Below are 17,010 nucleotides of genomic sequence, written 5' to 3'. Positions count from 1 at the left end.
GCACGATGGCGATGGCGGGGATAAAGTGGCCGTCGCACGCCACTCCATTAAACTCCGACGGGAAGCCGGTCCGAGGCTCCGAGTACGCGTTCCATTTATCGGGACCTCTGGTGACCGCAACCACAGCGAAAACAACAGCGCAAATGAACCCGCCGTCGAGTGTTCTGGCAGACAAAAATTGGAATACAGACGCTCCCCTACTTACGAACGAGTCAGAGTTAGGTTCCGAGCGATTGTTCATAAGTTGAATTTGTTTGTAAGTTGCTCAGTGCTATATTTTGTATTATAATTTATATTTACGGCCTATATAAGTATATTGAAGGTTTATATAAGTGCATTTGTATTTTTAAGGCTTGTATAAGTAACACGCATTGGTTTGTCCTGAAAAAAAACATTTAATAAAATGGAGAATACATACAGTACTGTATACATACATTAGAGAGAGAGAGAGAGAGATTTACTAGAAAGTGGCCGAAAGAAGCGATCTAACGACGATTGCAGTTTTCTTCTTTTTTTCATCATAAATGATGCGGTAGCCCTGTATGGCATCATTCAATTGATTTGCAAATTTTGTGCAACGTTCAATATTTGAGTCCTGCTGCTCCATCTTTATGTTTAGAAATGGTACTGACGGTCAAACGATTCAAGTTGTATTCCCGTGCAACGCGCATCAAGCTTCGTTATTATTGCCACTCATTTCAAATGAAATGGCTTGCCTCTTCCTTGCACCTCCCTCAATAGAAGCCTTTCGCTTTTCACCAACCATATTGAAGAATGGATGCACGAGATACATTTAATGATAAAAATGAAAACGGTTCTTTGCGCACGGGAGATACGTTCACGCACTTCCGCATTGCAACGAAGTGGGCAGAAGAAGGTAGATGCTGGGTGAGCTGAGCTCTCACAGCGCCAGGCGTCGGTCGGTATTAGCGGCGGAAAGAAGTACTACTCGGAAAAAGGCGCGCAATACAAAATGGAACTTACCAACATTTTTCCACATAAACGCAATTTGCAGACATGTTCGTATGTACCGTTGTTCGTAACTCGAATGTTCGTAAGTAGGGGAGCATCTGTACTCCAAGTTGTTTGATAGCAAAATGTTGCTCATCAAGTGCTCGCTAAAAAATGTTCTCGCGTTGCGAAAAGGATTTGAAGCGCCCAGCAAATGCATTTTGAAAGCAGGCCGTGGCTTTGGCCGGGGTCAACGGCCCCCTGAGCAAAGACGCGACCTCCGTATTAACCCCGATTAGGGACTTTACGTCTCTTCCCCGGAAGCCGCCCCGGCCAGTTAGATTGTCTCGTCGGGCCGCCGTTAATGCGGTCATTAAACTGGACGTCGTCGGCCGAGGGCCGTGAAAAAGCAAAACAATTTGCCTGTCCGTTATTAAATTAAAAGAAAGGCTCACACGCATTTGTCACTTGTCTGATGTTTATCTAACAATTATCCGGAAACCAAACTACGGGGCTCTTTTGTCTTTCGCAAAAATACTCGGCTCTTTTGTTAAAGGATTTTTTTGTTTTGTTTACGTAGGCATCCATCTTTGAGAGAAATGGATCTGGTGACGTTAACCCGAGTGGCGACCAGAGAAAATGCTCACAAAACATGTTTCTCTGATGAGAGGACATCTGCCTGCTCAAGTATGAGAGTGTTTTGGAACAAGGGATCAATACATACATTATTGGACGCGGTTCAAGTGCGACGTTGTAGAGCTAATTCAAGATGCGTGCGTGGATAGGTGAAGTGGCCTATTGATTTCTTTTCAGGGGGAGCAAAAGATAGGACCAAAAGGGTCAGAAGAAAGAAGTGTCCAAGCAAACTGGCGCTGGAGAGCTAAAAGTAGATCAAATAAGATAAACAGAGAGAAAATAAAGTCCTTGGAGATTTTTCTGGCTAAAAAACATCAAATAAGGGCAGGAAGGTCTCCGGTCCATTTGAAGTGGCGACACTTTTGCTCCTTTCAATGCTCTAATCTTGGGTGTAAAGATTTACACCAGAAAGTGAAGAGCAGAAATTGGCGTCTTCATCCACTGGTCCATCGGGTTCAATCATGGAAACAGAGGCAGAAATGTGACAAAGTACTGGTCGACTTTAAGAAACAAAGCGCTGTGTGACTGTCAATGGATACAAACAATGGCTGTTATCACATTGAGATTGCCTCAGAGGGAAGGCGGGCAAACTCTAGAAAAGAGGAGGAGGATCGGGGCTATTTCCATGCTGAATAATCCCTGCAGACAGCTGGACACTTTTCACGATGATGTTGCAAGCTGAGCTCTGAACTACAAGTCCTTTCACAGTACAGTGGTAGCTCGACATACCATCGTAATCCGTTCCGAGACTGAGATCGTATGACGAGCTTCTCATAACTCGAGCAAACGTTTCCCATTGAAATGAATTGAAAACAAATTAATTTGTTCCAACCCTCTGAAAAAACAGCAAAAACAGGATATTGGATTGGAAAAAAGGTTTGATTTTTTCTAATTCGCCATATATTGACAAAGTCATAAATAACGAGTGGTTTAATAGTAATAAAATGTGTTTACTAGAAGTAAAATTAGACGCCTTTCACGGAGGGGAAGGCAACGACACACACGGAGGCGGGGGAAGGTGTTCGGGGGGGGACTTTATCCACGGCAACAACGCACTTGTAAACGAACAAACAAATTTAAATGAACTTGGATTAATATATACAGACACTCAACGTTTAATGTAACTTCACACAAAACTGAATTCTAATTTAGTTTGAATCTTTTTGACCTTTGTTCTACGAGTTGACCCCACCCCGACGTTCCGGTAAGACGAGCATATCGTATGACGAGTGGTCGTATGACGAGGTATGACTGTACTTCCTAGAAGTGAACATTCTAGGTGGCAAAAGGTAGCATCTGGCCACAGGTCAGAGTATCGGTGCACCTTTCTGAATGCATCCACCCACCCATCCGGACGGACGGAGCACAGGTTCCACGTTCAAACATCTGGCCCTCCGTCTCCGTTAAGAGTGGATGGAGCCTTCTCCAAAGATCTAGCTAGCCCCAAGCTGTCTGTCCCGTGGCCCACAAAAAAAGTGGCGTCCGGGCAGATGGAGGCTATATTTGTCCGGCCGGGGTGAAAACCCGGAGCACGGGTTCCACGTGGGCTCTATTTGGCACGACTGCCGAGCGTCACCACGGAGTGGGAGGAAGCCGTGGGCGTGACCTTTGCTAAAGCAAAGCACTTTCCTTTCCATCTCTGTCTGAGTGTTGAAAGCTTTGGCGTTAAGGTCAAGTGTGTGACAATCATATCAGCTGGCTCCCAACGGCACCACACGGGACCATTCTGCTCGGGGTTCTTGCCTATAAAAGGCTCCAAACAAAAACAACAAAAGTTTGCCAGCGCAAGGCTCTCCTTTGAATGTTTCAAACCATCGCACGAAAAGTCCAAGGGTTATTTACGCCTCGTCAAGCTTTGAATTTGGACTTCTAAAAGACAGACTCCAGAGATTTATGTTGGGATGCGCTTTTACGATCCGGGCGAGTCCCGCTCGCTATTCGGCCAATTCTGCAAAGAACGAATTTCAAGCCACCAGGAATTAAATGATTTTTTATTGTTCATCATCTGGAGCGGAAAAGGCATTATTGGCAGATATTTTCATTTTATCGGAGAATGCCCGGTCCGGTCGGTGCACAAGGATAAGAACTAATCCATTAGTCTGGGCGCCGCTGTGTCATTTCTTGTGCTGTATTAATGTTGCTACTGTTTGCCATGTCACTTGACTACTTTGATGTTTTTCGTGCTTGAAAAAAAAAGGGGAAAAAAAGAGAAACAAATTCCCCTTTTTTAACCGAACTAGGTTGAAGATCATATTTTTATCCACAGACCAACTGTCATTCACATGTCTTTCTAAAAGTTGCCCGTCCTGATGACACACTGTTACTGATTTTAAATCAGCGCGTTGGCAAAGCGGTTTTACTTCCAAAAGCATTTTAATCCAATGGCAAACCACACACTTGAAGGCGCTCCTTCACACCTACTTTAAGAAGGAAACGGCGGTCGGGGAATGGAATTTGGGGCCAAATCGGCTTTCGTGCAAGTATTCCGCTGGAGTTTCCACACGTGGCGCGCGGTCTACTTCCAGCGCCATTATATTTCCTATTACTCGTCCGCCGATGGAAAAGCGCAAAGTGACATTTGTCAAGTCTCGGAGACGTGGGACGATGAAAAGCGGGAGCGCCAAAGGAGAGGAGAGGCGGCGCAAAAAGACCACTCGAGGAGGCCAATCTCGCCGTTTGAAAGACAGTTCTTTGAAACGGCTGTGACATTTCAAAAGGCCAGACTTCCCGAGAGGCACCGACGCTCCCTCCATTAAGACGAGGGTGCTCCGCGTTTAGACCTATCCATAGCGTCTTGACACGGACTAGGGAAAACCGTATGATCGCCACAGCGTAGGGGCGGAGGAGGGCCTTCCAATTAAGCCAGTGGTCTCCAAACTATTCCACGGTGGGCCGCAGTGGGTGCGGGTTTTCATTCCAACCCATAAAGAGGACACTTTTTCACCAATCTGGTGTCGTACAAGTGCAATCAGTGGATTGCAGTCAGGTGCTTCTTGTTTTCTGCTGAAATCTCATGGGTCAAACTGTTTATGCTAGTACGGTTGGCACAAAAACCTGCACCCACACCGGCCCTCGAGGACCGGTTTGGGGACCAATGTTCCCTCTAAGCCAGGGGACGGGAACCTTTTTGATGGAAAGAGCCAAAGACAATTCATATTTTTTAAATGTTATTCCTTGAGAGCCATGCTCCGAATTTAAAAGTCAACATACATGAAAATGTGTGCCTTTTTTAGTCACTTCACCACTTTTAAAGTACAAAAAGTCTCTGAAATTTTTTGACAACATTGTTACATTGTTGCTAATCAATGAGTATCAATGAGAAAATCCACGCAAAAGAGTGTAATGAAAAAAAATGATTATAAGGCGCTGGGCTAGTGTCAATGCCATAATACCAACGTAACGCTCCTATTCCTGCGCTTTCTCAACAGCAGTTTGCATATTTTACCTCACAGGTTAGTGGAGAGCCATACGCACCCATCAAAATATGTGGCTCCCGAGCCATAGGTTCCCTACCCCTGCTCTAAGCTGTGCGCGTTCGCAATTGCGCACTACTCTCGTCTTCTTTGCGCACAGCAAATCATATGGAGCGCACAAAATAAAATCCCTTTTTTTTTTTTTTGCTGTGAGGCCGACGCGCGAACCACTCATCCGCCGGGCCGCCCATTCATAGATATTAATCATGACATTTTATTATTACTAAATCATTTATGTGTAGTAGACATACACCTGCTTATGGCAGGTGTGATACTGGTGTGTGCCCATAGCGAGCAATGATGATGTTGCTCACACCGGTACTCAGTGTGTTCAGGGAGGTTGTCTTTCTGTCCAGACAAACAAAAAATTAGAGGGAACATTGTTGGGGACCCCTGAATTAAGCTATCCGTGCGTCGGTTCCAAAAATGTTCTTCAAGAATGCGGCAATCCAGCCAAGGAGGAACGAAAAGGAGGCGTCTTCGGAGCTCCAAAAACTGGCAAAATTTTCTTCGAGAATGCGGCAATTCACCCGACCGAGGACCAAAGGGCGCGTCTTCCACGCAAGTTTCCGGCTTTCCGCCGTTAAAGAGCGACTAAAAGTGGCGAATCCCAGCAGGATTTATCGGTTGTTCGGCGGAGAGAAGCGACTTGACGGATGGCCAGACGATGACTTGCACAAGTCTTCGCCAAACAACTCATTCATTCATTCCAAGGAGGTCACCAAGAGCGACTTTCTCCCGAAGGCAAGCCGCGAGAGCCGCTGCCGCGGTCCCGGACCGATTCATTCCGAGTGAATGCGCGCAATTATACGAGAGCAACGCGCCCGTATTAAACTCTGATCAATCTGGACGCTTAATCACTGTTGCTTGCGCTACGGGCCATTGGCGTTTGCTACCATTTCATTGCATTGAGGAGGGAAAGAAAAAAAAAAAGTCCGTCCGACCGGCAAAAGCCACTCACGCGGCTCCGATGTGACGGCCCGGCCTAATGGGAACCATGTGACCGCCGGGCCATCTTTAATTACGGGCAAACTCCCGTGACGAGCCGCCCTCGTGTGGATCCTCCGCCAGAGCGGACGCCGCCGTCCGGCGAGGCCGTGTGCTCGTAAAGCGCTCCGCTCGCAGATATGTCCAATCCGTGTCGTTAAAGCGCGTGACGGAGGCCAGGCTGGCTCTTTTGCAAACTACACCCACACACACACACGACGGCAACAACAACAACTCAATAATTTGACGCACTCGTGCTCTCGAGCCACAAGCGTTTGACCACGTCAGCAACAAGCATGACATCATTTGTGGAACAAGCCGTTTGGCTTCCACATTCGTCACATCTTCAACACGGGAAAATCAATCCATCGATTAGCTTACCATATTATGTAACGGATAGCACAGCAGTGGAAATAGTTAAGGGGTATTTTCATAAGACTGGAGCGAGTTTAAAAGACAACTATTATTCGGTGCGCCTGTAAAATGTTGCACTACTCAAAGCAAAAGATATTTTCCCACGGACATTCTGGAATTATTTTGTTTTTTTGGGCTGCAACTTTGGGCACTAAATATCTCATTAGGGTCCCGGGGGGTGCTGGAGCCTATCCCTGCTGACTTGGGGCCAGAGGCGGGGGACACCCCGAATGGGTGGCCAGCCAATCGCAGGGCACGATGAGATAAACAACCAATCACTCGTAGCTAGGGGCCATTTAGAGTGTCCAATCAGCCTACCATTCATGTTTTTGGAATGTGGGAGGAAAGCAGAGTACCCGGAGGAAACCCACGCAGGCTCGGGGAGAACATGCAAACTCCAAACAGATGGACATGACCTGCATTTGAACCCGGAGTTGTGAGGCCGACGCGCTAACCACTTGCGCCGCTGGCACAAAATCTGTGACCTGTAAAGTTAAGAGCCACAGGTATAGAGATTTACGTTGCTATCATGGAAAATATTCAGCATCATGAGAGAAACTATGTACTTTTCGCTATCCTGAGTTTGGCCTCGCTGAAATTCCGTAACGGACTGTCCAATGCGCAAAGGCAAACGATTGAAGCACTACTAGCAATGTTCCCTCTAATTTTTTGTTTGTCTGGGCAGAAAGACAACCTCCCTGAGCACACTGAGTACCGACCGGTGTGAGCAACATCATCATTGCTCGCTATGGGCACACACCAGTATCACACCTGCCATAAGCAGGTGTATGTCTACTACACATAAATGATTTAGTAATAATAAAATGTAATGATTAATATCTATGAATGGGCGGCCCGGCGGATGAGTGGTTCGCGCGTCAGTCTCACAGCTATAAAAAAAAAAAAAGGGATTTTATTTGGTGCGCTCCATATGATTTGCTGTGCGCAGAGAAGACGAGAGTAGTGCGCAATTGCCCACGCATGCAGCTTAGAGGGAACATTGACTACTAGTACAAAACGCTTTTGCATAAGGCCTCCTTTTCAGTGATAATGAATAAAATAATAATAATGTCTAACCACCAAACAACCCGATTCCCAAATGAGCGCCACGGAACGCACGGCTTTGTCGCTTTCACGGTACTGGGCAATCATTTTTGGCACCCTATACTCAATGTAGCAGGATTTTGGGCCGGATTAGCGGCGTTTCTCCACACGAGGCGGGACAGACGGCGTCTTAGCGCGGGGCGTTCTCCGAATGGGCCCCAAAAAAAGGTTTTTGCGGTTTGAATGCAGTCAGAGAAGAGGTGTGACATTGGCATTCTGCAGGGAGGGAGACAGAGAGAGAATGAGATGTTGTCTTTGCCATCACAAGGCTGAAGCCTCAAGGGCTTTCAAATGGATCACAGGACCAATTCAATTACATTTCTGGAAGTCATTTGAGAACACAAGATTTATCTCCAGTTACTAGCTGGCAACCGTAAGAGGGCTCACCCCCACACCCCCTTCTCTTCTCTTCTCTTCTCTCTTTTTTAACACAACATATACACTTGTTTCCACAAGATGTTGGATTGGATTCAATGACATGCTCAAAATTAGAATGGGAAACTTTCAAGGATATCTTATGACTTAACATACTGGGGTGGAGATGGCGGGGACGGACGGGTTAGGGTTTTCCTTAACCTAACTCGTTCGTAAGTAGGGGAGCGTCTGTATTTAAAGCATCCAAACCCAAAAGGAAGAAGGCCTTAGGATTCATTTCCTTCTGAACATTTGTTCCCCGTCCGTAGCCCAAAAATGTGGCCTTAGAAGAAGTTGACGTACCGTCCTTGAAGCGGAAAGGAAAATACAAACTGGACCAAGGAGTTGTCCTGTCGGTCCATTGCTTTAGTTTTGAATATTGAACGCAAGGAAAGTTTCGGTCGACGAAAACATACCTCATTCAATTGAATTCACGGCAAAAGCTAGGTAACGTCGGACGTATTCCGCACCTACTAAAGGATGATGCATGGACGTGGTGCTGCTCAACGTGAAAATTGATACGCTATGTCGGAAACAATAGCGCGGGATGGCGAGCAAACAAGTCATGCCCGCTCCAGTGTACGGTTAAATCATGATTGGGACGAGAAACGCCAAAAACAATCATCCATTTGTAATGTGAAAGGAAAGCGGTCGCAGCCTCCAGCCTCCGTCCGTCTCTGAAGAATTGAATTAAGTCAAACTTCTGATATTACATTTCTTGGCCAATTGAATCAGAGCCGAACAGTGGGAAGACAGAAAGAAAAGAAAACGCTGGTAATTGGGGGAAAACAACGTTATGTCTTACTGGGGATTTTCTCGGGGCGGCGAGCGAGGTTTCCGCGCCCGACGACTCCTCCTTCGCTCGCCCCTTCCATCCGCCACCTTCTCAGGATTGAGCGAATACGGAATCGCGGCATAAGGACGCTTTTCCTGATTTGATTTATTTCAGGAAGAAGCTTTATTGCAATACCCAGTATTTCTCTTTAACAATTTAACCTGGTTAGCTGCCTTGTTAATACGAAAACTCAAAAAAAACCAAACAAACAAAACTGCCGCCTGAGAATTCCTCCATAATAACCTCTTAACGTGCCGCAAATCCAAGCGGCCACCGTCACAAAATGCCTTTCGCTTTGGCGCCGACATCGGTAAGATCGATCTTTCACGCCAACGCCGAGGGTACACGGTCGATTGGTCGCCGGTCTTTTGGTCGCCGGTCTTTTGGTCGCCGGTCTTTTGGTCGCCCGGAAGGTTATTGATAATTACCATTTAAATTGTTGCTCAAATTCCCTAAATACAAACTGCCAATGACTATTTAGTCCTACTTAATGCCCTAGTAATTATTAAGCTAAAGAAAAGCTCCAAATTTCCCGGACTTTGATTGTTTTTTGTTGGAGAACTTGCTAAGACCCTGACTGAACTGACGTCGCTTCTTAAAGGGACAACGCATGTACATACAAAGTCTTCTACACTCACACGTGGGCTCAGTGAAACTGCTCATGGCCATTGTTGGCTTTGATTGATGCGGAGACCGTGTTGTTTTACCTCGTTTTGTCAGCGGTCTTTTGGTCGCCAGACCACCGGGCTATTTGGTCGCCAGACCAAAAGACCGGCGACCAAAAGACCGGCGACCAAAAGACCGCACACGGACGGCGAGATGCCTCCGACCAAAACGGCGAATGCGGCAAACGGATAAAAGAGGCGAGGCGAGCCACGGCGGCTAAAGTGAAAACGCAAATAGCCCGGCGATAGAAAAGGCACGATAGCCCGAGTGTTTACACGGTGAGGGCTGGCGCTGGATGATCTGCAATTAAAAATTCGAGTCCTCCAGGCCCACTAGGCCAAATGAACAGGAGCCTCTCCGCCTGGGCACGGCGGCAGCGGCGGCCACTCCAACGTCAAGTGGAGCAAAACAAAGGAACAAACAAATAACAGCATCACACGAGGGGCCACCGGTCTGCCGGCGAATTGACGTCAGCCGGCCCTCGCCGTGGATTCGCTTTTACGCCGGCGGAATGCGGGTCACGGGCGTCAAACGTCAGAGGGCACATCCGCCTTTGCGCATACGTCAAAGCCCGTGCGAGTCATGCCACTTCATTTAAACAATCCGCTCCTCCTACGCCGGCATACGCTACATCTATTATTGACGGTGTGCGTTGAGGCTTTAGGGTCTATACCAGGGGTCGGGAACCTTTTTGACAGAGAGAGCCATAAAAAAAAAAATCATATTTTCTAATGTTATTTCTTGAGAGCCATTCTCAGAATTGAAAAGTAACAATCCATGAAAATGTGTGACTTTTTTTGTCATTTCACCACTTTTAAAGTACAAAAAGTCTGAATTCTTTTGACAACATTGTTATACTGTTGCTAATGGTACTCGGACGTTTGGTCGACCGGACGTTTGGTCGCCGGGTTGTTACTGTTGAAACCAGCTCTCAAAATTATAATCATGAGAGAGAGAGTGAGTTTAATATCTAAATATCTAATATCAAAATATCAACAGTAAACTCATACAACATAATTTGACAGCGAGCGAACCCGGCGACCAAAAGTCAGTTCGACCAAACGTCCGTTCGACCAAACATCCGAGGACCAAACGTCTTTTGACGAAACGTTCGGTCACGGTTGCGAATAAATCAGTATCAATGATATCATGCATGCAGAAGAGTAATAAAACACAAAATTGTGATTAAAGTGGTGGTACAGGTACTGTCAACGCCACAGTGACGTTCGGGACTTAGCACTCTCACTCTCATATGGCTCTCCTAACCTCAAAGGTTAGGAGAGCCATATGCACCCATGGAAAGAGCCACATATGGCTCCCGAGCCATAGGTTCCCTACCCCTGGTCTATACCTTCATCAGACCTTGCTTTGTTACGTGGAGCGTATTTTTAATGGCATGTACGCCGTACTTGACCCAATCTAGGGTACCACTCATATGCGCACAAATGAGACTTGACATGCACGAAACGCCAAGACAATGCGGCCTGATACGGTCAGTTATTTCAAAATAGAGATAAACAGATAAAAGGCTTCATAAAATGTATTTTGACGTCTGCGAGTGAAATTCATGAGAAAAAAAAATAGACCGTATCTGGCACAAAACGTGAAAAAACTGCTAATATGCCAGAAAATCCAGTACAGAAAATCCAAAGGCATGCGGAGGGAAATACAGGTGTTCTAATGTCGGCCTCCCCAATAAACATCACTAGTCACATGGCTTCCTTCATCACACTCTAGCGACCTATCTTCCCTCTCGTAATGGTTGGAAATCCCTTCCCCGCACGGTGTCGCCTGGGCGATAGCCGCCATGCCGAGCCAGATACAATTGTCGCTGTTCTTTCTGTCCCCAAAAAGGCTTTTTTTTCTCCTGTGCAGCTGCATTTTCCGAATAAACAACACATTATAACCAACCTCAGTGGGAGGACGCCAAAATCCTATCTGGCGCATTAAAGCCCTTCCAGGCGCCAAAGACACTCGCGTGTAGCATTCTCTACGTCGATGCGGTGGAACAGGACGGCTTGGAAATATATATGCAAAAGAAATATATGGAAAAATGGTCACAGAAGGCGTGCTTTCATTTTTGAAGAAAGATATGCCTTTCATCCAATTTGCATTGCACAGGATTATTTTTTCTCAGACAATCAAATGTTGAATTTTGGCCGCGTTTTGGTGGTGTTAAAGAAGAAGAAAAAACATTCCTTTCCTAGGCTGTCTTGGCCAGCTCATGTGAGAATATAACAGTGCCAGTGAGAAGATGTATGGCTGTATTAAAGAAGGAAAAAAAGTCAAGAGGAAAATAGAATTTCCCTGCAGCCTGTGCCTGTGGCTTATTGAAAGACATGGGAAAAGCAGGCCTTGCTCGGTGTGGTCTTTGTCACTTGACCGTAATGGAAGGAAGAGTCATCGTAGTGTGGCAATACGAGCAGAGTTCCTAATGCCATTGCTTTTTTTTGTTTTTTGTTTTTTAAACGTTGACGAAATGCAACCTTATCAGCCCCTCGGGATAGTGGACAGTCATTGGTTTGTACAGACGCTCCCCTACTTACGAACGAGTTAGGTTCCGAGCGATTATTCATAAGGTGAATTTGTTTGTAAGTTGCTCAGTGCTATATTTTGTATTATAATTTATGTTTAAGGCCTATAGAAGTATATTGAAGGTTTATATACGTGCATTTGTATGTTTAAGGCTTGTATAAGTAACACGCATTGGTTTGTACTGAAAAAAAAAAGATTTAATAAAATGGAGAGAATACATACAGTACTGTATACATACATTAGAGAGAGAGATTTACTAGAAAGTGGCCGAAAGAACCCATCTAATGACGATTGCAGTTTTCTTTTTTTCATCATAAATGATGCGGTAGCACTGTATGACATCATTCAATTGATTTGCAACCTTTGTGCAACGTTCAATATTTGGGTCCTGCTGCTCGATCTTTATGTTTATAAATGGTACTGACGGTCGAACGATTCAAGTTGTATTCCCGTGCAACGCTCACCACTTTCTCACGCACATCAAGCTTCGTTATTATTGCCACTCATTTCAAGTGAAATGGCTTGCCTCTTCCTTGCACCTCTCTCAATAGAAGCCTTTCTCTTTTCACCAACCATATTGAATAATGAATGCACAAGATATTTAATGATAAAAATGAAAAAGGTTCTTTGCGCACTGGAGATACATTCACGCAGAGGAAGGTGGATGCTGGGTGAGCTGAGCTCTCACAGCGCCAGGCGTCGGTATTAGCGGCGGAAAGAAGCACTACTCGGAAAAAGGCGCGCAATACAAAATCCAACTTACCAACATTTTTCGACATAAACGCAATTTGCAGACATGTTCGTATGTACCATTGTTCGTAACTCGAATGTTCGTAAGTAGGGGAGCGTCTGTACTTAAACAGAAAATGACAACGACGACAGGTGGCATTTTGACAATACAGAGTTTTCCATCTTTTTTGTCCAGCGACGAAAACACAGTGGAATGAAGGACTCGTGAAGAAAATGTCATTTTAGATGATTACAAATATGCCAGGGTACGAGCCGTCAGCGGCTGCGTGTCGGGGGATGCTAATCTTGTCGGATTGAGCCAGACCATTCCCTTAAGAGCACTTGCATGTTACAAACCAGATGCAATCTTCAACATGTATCACGCGTTGCTGCTTCTGAACTCTTGACAAAACACTTGTGAAGCGCACCAATGATGTATATACACTCAACGGACACTTGGTAAGATGCTGCTTCTTGGCGAGTGGGTTGGACCAAACGCTCATATTTATCCTACACCTTTGTCTTCATGGAGGAGGAATAAAAATAAAGCTTCTTTTGCCACCTATTGACACCATAGCAATGGTGTAAAAATGCCACATTTGGAGACGCTACGTTACTAACGGCCACGTCCCAAAGGTACCGTTGAGATCCGGTGACTCGCCGGGCCATTAAACAAGCGTGACTTCATTGTTACTGTATATTCGGGAGAGCAGTTCGAGATGATTAAAGCTGTCTAACGTGCTGCTTTTCCAGCAGGAAGCGGCCATCACAAGATAAAAAAAAAGGAACTTAAAGTGATTCAGTTCTCTTTTGCCCCTGAAAGCAGTTAAAATGTTCCATTCCATAAACGAGTACTAAGAGAAGCCTAAATTCAGGCCAGAACATGCCGTGTACTCAAAAGCAAAGAGAGATGGATTCACGCTGTCACTGTTTTCTCCAACCTTCTAATATTCCAGCAAGATGAAAATGAGAGTGAGCAAAAGCAGGCTTGACTTTCTTTCACATCTTTGATGCAAATTGTAGCCTCAATTTCCTGGCTAACAGGAGAGGACAAACAAAAGTGCAGACAGACTTTCTCCGCTTTAGAGCCTCCTCATCTGTAAAGATGAGCGTTTTGTGCCTTTGTTGACGCTTTCCTGGCTTCAAAAAGAGACTTTGAGGCTCAAATGACCGTCGTTTTTCGGCCACAAAGTTTCTGCTCAAAGAAAATGTCATTTTGGAATCATTATCATTTACATCGAAAGTCCTCCTCCTCTCAGATGCTCACGTTCTACTTCTCAATATCATCTCCAGGCACACTTTGGGACAGAAATCGCTAACTTTCAAGATGAGTTCACGCGCATCATTTTGCTGAGCGCTGCTGTAAACGGACCGGTCGCAAATCAGTACGACGGTAGTATCGATGTAAAGCGCCGCCGACGAAATGACTCGCGGTATTTCAAGTCGGGTGTTATATCTGTTTCCGAGGACGACCCTCCCTCCACGTGATTCACGGGTAAACACGTTGGGCCACGAAATTGCCAATGAAACACAAATGTTCCGCTTCACTTCAACCCCCAGTTCCAAGGCGCCGGCTAGCTAGCTGGCTAACGACATCAATAAACCCGCCCCCTTTTTACTGCACAGTCGATGACATCCCGTATTTTTCAAACTATAAATCGCACCCGAGTATAAGTTGCTCCAGTCAAACAATATACAATGAAGGAGAATTACTTACTTTTTCTGCAGGGCCATATTTTATCAGAAACCAAGAAAAAACATGTTAAAATAAAAATAGCAAACTGAAGAACAACAGGCTACGTAGGCATCTGTTAAGGTACCATTTTTCAGATAACTATAGCCTTTAAAAAAAAAAATCGAAACAGAACAAGCTGTCAGTGGTCAGATAGGGGGAAAAAAAAACTATAGAATACGCACTTGAGTAAATTGTGACTTATAGTCCAGAAAATGTACTACAAGATCACAGGAAGAAAAAAAAGTATTTAGTTAGTCAAATGTGATAAATGTTACACTGGTGACGCCCATTTCTACGTATTATTACACAGTCGTGGACTTTTTATTTTGTTTATTCAGTTTTCTATGTTTTATGAAAAGCGAGCGCAATCGAGTGTCACGCAAGCCAAATTGATTAGTGTCAAAGTGCATGAAATATCTTATTTTATCTTTCATATTTGGCTCTGAGAAAGATGATTAGATTGAAAGCAAGAGATTTTCTAACAGCGATTCTAAGGAACTGAGTGGAGACACTTGTTTTCTGATGAAAGAAGGAATCTAATCTTTCACTTGAGTTTAGCAGGAGCACAGCGTCCATATTTCCACAGTCATAACACACAACGTTAATCAGCAGCGCAACACTTTCCTATTTTTCTTGGATAAAAACCTGTTATAAACTGATTGCGATGGTTTTGAGTGGAAATAAAATGGATTAAGGCATTTTAATTAATCACCCCGGAGGGACAAAAATGATTTGACAGAAGAATATGGAGTTAGAAACTGAAAGTAGTCATGCCACAATTAAATTCAGAGCTTCATCCACCAAAGTCAAAACTTTTCAGCCTCTTTCTTATTCAACCGAATGGTTAAAAGTCTCCAAAGTTATGACTGTACATATAGCTAAATATTACATGTACAAACAATTAACACAGTCTAAAGAAAGAGCATATTTCTCCAATTCGTGCACGACTTTTACTGAACCTTCTGAGTATTCACAAGTGATGACAACTTGACAACAGTTAAGAGTCCTTTAGTTATTCTTACCTTGTTCTTCACTTTCTGAAGGACTTCGAGGTCAGGAAGAACTATTAGAAAAGAAACAAAGACATGTTATGAGCATGAAGTTAACGAATAAAAAAAGAGAGGCTCCACAAATGTCCCTTACTTGTTTTTTTTCCTCGAAAACTTAAAGAGCCCCTACAATAAATGTTCTTACCGTTTGTTTGGAAACGCAGATAAACTCGTTATTTTTAATGTTAGTCCATAATGATAAAAATGCGCACAAACGAATTGACAAGTTTGTGAGTCAGGATAAACAGTGTTGAAAATAGTCGTCATTGCGAGTGATGCTAACCGAGCAGCTATGCTAACGTTTAGCTCATAATTCCACGAGGCCTACCCGGTGACATTCGGGCAAATTCAAGTATTTTCCCTCGCTGAAAAGCGCCTTTTAACCAAGTCTAGATCAAAAACCTTTGACTGTACCTCGGTAAAAATGCGTTTCCGTCCGTTGTTGACGACGAGCACCGTTATGACGTCGACCACCTCGACCTCGGCTAATCAAGTCTCTTCCCTCCGCACCTGCGATTCCATTCGTCCACTGTAAAAAATAAACAAAAAAACAGAAAATAAAAATAAAAAAGCGATTCCCTTTTGATCTGCCGATACCAAGTTCCGATCCAACACATCGTATTAACGGCAGAAAATGTTTTTTTAAACCCAGTTTGAACAAATCTATAGCCATCAAAGTCTTATTGGCGTTTAACCTGCGATTCCATTCGTCCACTGTAAAAAATAAACAAAAAAACTAAAAAAGCGATTCCCTTTAGATCTGCCGATACCGAGTTCGGAACCAACACGTCGTATTAACGGCAGAAAATGTTTTAATTTTTATTTTTATTTTTTAACCCAGTTTGAACAAATCTATAGCCATCAAAGTCTTATTGGCGTTATTAGTGCATCACCATTTCAAAAAAATAATTGAGGAGATTTTGATGGATTGACAGAGTCGACATCACTATCTTGATCCTTTTTCAAGGGAGTTCTGACCAATGCCATAATGTTCATTTTCATGAAAAGTGTGTGTGGAAGTGGGGGGTATTGGTTGGGGGGGTCGGTGGGAAAAGGTCAAAAGCTTGCCGCACAGCTCATTTAGTCGAGAAAAACTCCGCTTTGAACAAGATTAAAGGTGCATTTTGGATGTCATGCTATTTCAAGGTAATGGAAAGTTTGTCCGCGGATGAACCCTCCTCCGTTTGTCAAGTGCGATAAACCCACTTAGATAGACCATCGTGTTTCATTTTAGTTGAGCGTGCAAATATTTTTTTTCTTCTGCAAATGTCAAAATACATTTAAGAATGTGATAAAAGCACAAAAGAATGAAAAAAAATGTGAGAATTTTTCTTCCCTGTTGTTTCAACTCAACAAAGAAAAGATTATTTTTCCTCTTATGATTGGCACATTGTCCAAAAACCCTTTTGTCTGTGATTGTTTGATTGTTACTAAACAAAATAATGTGAAATTTTTAAAAATATAAAAATCAATGGGTTTTTT

General features: G+C 44.2%; 1 protein-coding gene across 3 annotated transcripts in view; it reads right to left on the bottom strand.

Annotated features, from left to right (window-relative positions):
• gpat2 (glycerol-3-phosphate acyltransferase 2, mitochondrial) overlaps nt 1-16,203 on the bottom strand; it is a 48,933-nt gene extending 32,730 nt beyond the window's left edge. For 2 of the 3 annotated variants that reach the window (XM_077600368.1, XM_077600367.1), the window contains exons 1-2: nt 15,943-16,203; nt 15,502-15,542 (exon numbers count right to left, since the gene is read on the bottom strand). The gene's annotated coding sequence lies outside the window, so the exon portion shown is untranslated. The other variant, XM_077600369.1, reaches the window with a different exon arrangement.
• Between the last annotated feature and the right edge of the window lie 807 nt (nt 16,204-17,010).

This window comes from Stigmatopora argus, chromosome 5 (assembly GCF_051989625.1).
Source record: "Stigmatopora argus isolate UIUO_Sarg chromosome 5, RoL_Sarg_1.0, whole genome shotgun sequence".
NCBI lineage: Eukaryota > Metazoa > Chordata > Actinopteri > Syngnathiformes > Syngnathidae > Stigmatopora > Stigmatopora argus.
Note: the sequence above shows the minus strand (reverse complement) of the source record. Positions and strands in the feature narration are given on the sequence as shown.